This window comes from Hipposideros armiger, unplaced genomic scaffold, assembly GCF_001890085.2.
Source record: "Hipposideros armiger isolate ML-2016 unplaced genomic scaffold, ASM189008v1 scaffold_251, whole genome shotgun sequence".
In the NCBI taxonomy this organism is placed as follows: domain Eukaryota; kingdom Metazoa; phylum Chordata; class Mammalia; order Chiroptera; family Hipposideridae; genus Hipposideros; species Hipposideros armiger.
Genome location: NW_017731601.1, coordinates 854,779 through 857,971, shown reverse-complemented (window position 1 = coordinate 857,971; position 3,193 = coordinate 854,779). Strand labels below are relative to the sequence as shown.

Below are 3,193 nucleotides of genomic sequence, written 5' to 3'. Positions count from 1 at the left end.
AGGAGAGGCCTACGTGGAGAAGGACTGAAGTCTCCAGTCAGGATAAACCACCAGGGGTGTGAGTAGATGAGCCCTCAGATGATTGCAGCCCCCAAACTTCACGTCAGCCAGCAGAGGCCTAACCATCATGAAGGGGGGATCAAAGGTCCCTGCTTGCCCTGTCTGAATTTGCTACTTATAGAAACAAAGAATGACAATAAGTCGTTACTTTTGAAAATCAACTCTGATTTGCTACGCAGCATTAGATAACTGAAACAGATACATACAATATCAGACCAATTTTAGCATCTCATCATATGCTTCCTTTTGCAACCTTTTAAAAATCTAAATATATAACATCATATGTATGAAATATTTTGGGTCAAGTGTCTTTGGAAAAGATATGAAAATTTCGATGTTACAGAGGACAATTGATTTTTTTCTTCAACTATTAATTTTCATGGAACTTTAGCAATCAAGGGGAATACAGTCATGAAAATGGATACTTAGCTCTTTTTCTGGAGATGTAACAAACTATGTTCCATTTATCTGTTTCTAAAAGCAGTAAGTATTCTTGAACTAGGGAAGAAAAGAAAAGAAATGAAGATATCTAGATATTAGAGAGAGGAGAAATGAGGCAGAAAGGTGTAGGTGGTGATGAAGGGAGAACAAGAAGGAAAAACCGTGGGGGACAGGAAAAGAAAGCAGATCCACTTAGTGGGGTCCAGCATGTTTATGCTGGAAGAAACAAGAAGGTGTTTAAAATACACCTACCCTGTACCTTTATTGTCCTTTGAAATTTGAGGTGGCCAAAGGTTTGGCTACCTACCTTCAGCAGGTAGCCATGGCAACTTGCTAGTGAGAAAGTCATTCTTTTTTTTTTTTTTTGGTTGCCAAATGCTCTTTAATTGAAATATTTTCCTTTGTAGTTCTTAACTAGCTGGGCATTCCACTGCACCACTGTTGATGTCATCTATGATATCATGAGGGTGGCGGCCATCAACATTGCAGCCCACAGACTGGGCAGTCCCCAAAATCTCTTTAATGGTTCCAGAGAGTTCTCTAGCTAAAGATCGGCGTCGCATCTGTCGGGCAATGTTGACAATTTCATCAAAAGTGATATTCCCACTGTGCTTAATGTTTTTTGGGGGTTTTTTTTGTGCTTCTTTCTGTATCTTGGCGGTTCTTTGAGGGCTTTGAGGTCCGAGGCAGAAGGTACCACCTCAATCTGGGCCTGTCTGTTCTGAATGGTCAGTTTCACGGTTATCCTCAGACCCTTCCACTCACCAGTTGCTTTGGCGATGTCATCACCAACCTTTTTCGGAGACAGACCCAAGGGGCCGAGCTTGGGGGCCAGCGCGGACGTGGCACCGACTTCCCCACCGATGCACCTCAGGTATACGACTTTGATCTCATTGGGGTTCAACTTCGGCTGCATGATGGAGGCAGCTGGTGTCGGATGAACCCGGATTCGGGATGACCGAAGAAAGTTGCACCCTGCCTCCTCCGAGCCGAAAGCTGAAAAGAAAGTCATTCTTATGGCGGGCTGCTATCACCCCATAGAGTTTGAAGTCCCCGCGTTGACGGCATTAATCCAAGAGCCAAATGTAACCTATAGACACAAGGCCACTCTTTCTGACTTAACAGTAACAAACATCCTGGGTGAAGAATGAGTAAGACAAAAGTAGATAATGCTGTTTTTAGTCATGTGATTATAATATACTAATTTCACAACAAGCTTAACATTTGTTAAAAATAAACAAATGTAAGATTGATTTATTTTGATTCTAATATAAATCCAATGATAGAGTTTCCTAGCAACATGTCTGTTTTTTTTAATGAAAAAAAAAAACAATTTAGAGGTCTGTTTTAGAGCGCTTTTTGTCAGACCACCAAGGCTGACATCTCAGCTCCACTGCTCACCATCTGAGTGACATTTGTCGAGTTACTGAGCTGCAGAGACTCAGTTCACCTGGAAAATGGAGAGAATTGTGGAACTCCAGTATAAATTTGTTTGGAGAATTTAATGAGAGACTGCATGTCCATGTATTTAATAAATGCTCAGTACAAAATAAAGACTGAGTATTACAGGCTCTCATTGATATTATTAACCTTTAAAAACAATGTTAAGCAGCCTAGTGTCTGTTTTTAGCCAATTATCTTCTTCTTTTTTTAATTTTGAATAGTGAATATTTGCAATACAACATTTTTTTGTGTGGAGTTATGAATTATTCTTTTAAAAACAAAATGATTCGATAGCAAAAGAAAAAAAATAATGTTTTAAAGTAGGGCATCATTTCCAACACTCCATAGCATTTAAAAACCTTAGTGCAATTACCCATATTTGGCAAGCAGAATTTACACAATTAAACACATTATGTTGAAGGAAAGGTCAGCTTCCTCTTGAGGAATCCCTCAAGATGATAGAGCCAGCCGGGCTAAGTGCAGGTTATAGGTGCCAGGAAGTACATCTGTTTTGGCCCGCAGCAGCTCCTGCTTGGATCTTCACAATTAAGAGTATTGTTGATGGTAAAGTTGCTGGAACTTGTATATATCAAAGTATTTCTCTGCAAAGCATTTTAAGAGAACAAAATGAAGTTATTTTACAAGGGCATACATATAGAGGAGCATATCATCTCTACATTAAAATGATTATAATGAATACCCATCAATCTAATAATGATTAGCTGCTTGTTATGCTATATGTTCCACAAATGTTTCAAGGGCAAAAGGAATGACGATGTGGAAACAAAGCCCTCTGCAAATGGTATTCCAAACTTGCAGGTTTTATTTTTGTGCTAAGAGCATATAGACAGCTTTCAGCCAAAGCATTTGCTGGTGCTGGGACTTGGGGGTGTTGGTGAGGAGGCTGATAATCTAATATTGAAAAAGACAATCTCTGTCCTTAAAGAAACTTATCATTTAGTGGGGAAGATAACCATGTAAGCTATAACGTGAGGGAGTGAATGAGGAGAACCTGGACCAAAGTGTGAGTTACATCTAAACACACTCAGCAGATGGGGCTTAAATAAAACGTTGAACTAGAATTCCTCCTGGTAAGCTGGGACACTGCAGAAAAAAAGCACAAGGTAGAACTTACTGTACCACTTGTACCTTTATCCTGGAGTCACTTTTGGTACAATATCAAGAGATACCAGATTATATTCAATTAATTTTTTAAAGATTTGTATTTTTCCCCCATAAAATTTTGTCT

General features: G+C 39.3%; 1 pseudogene; it reads right to left on the bottom strand.

The window, feature by feature from the left end:
• Positions 1-852: 852 nt before the first annotated feature.
• On the bottom strand, positions 853-1,432 carry LOC109389939 (60S ribosomal protein L12 pseudogene; annotated as a pseudogene).
• Between the last annotated feature and the right edge of the window lie 1,761 nt (positions 1,433-3,193).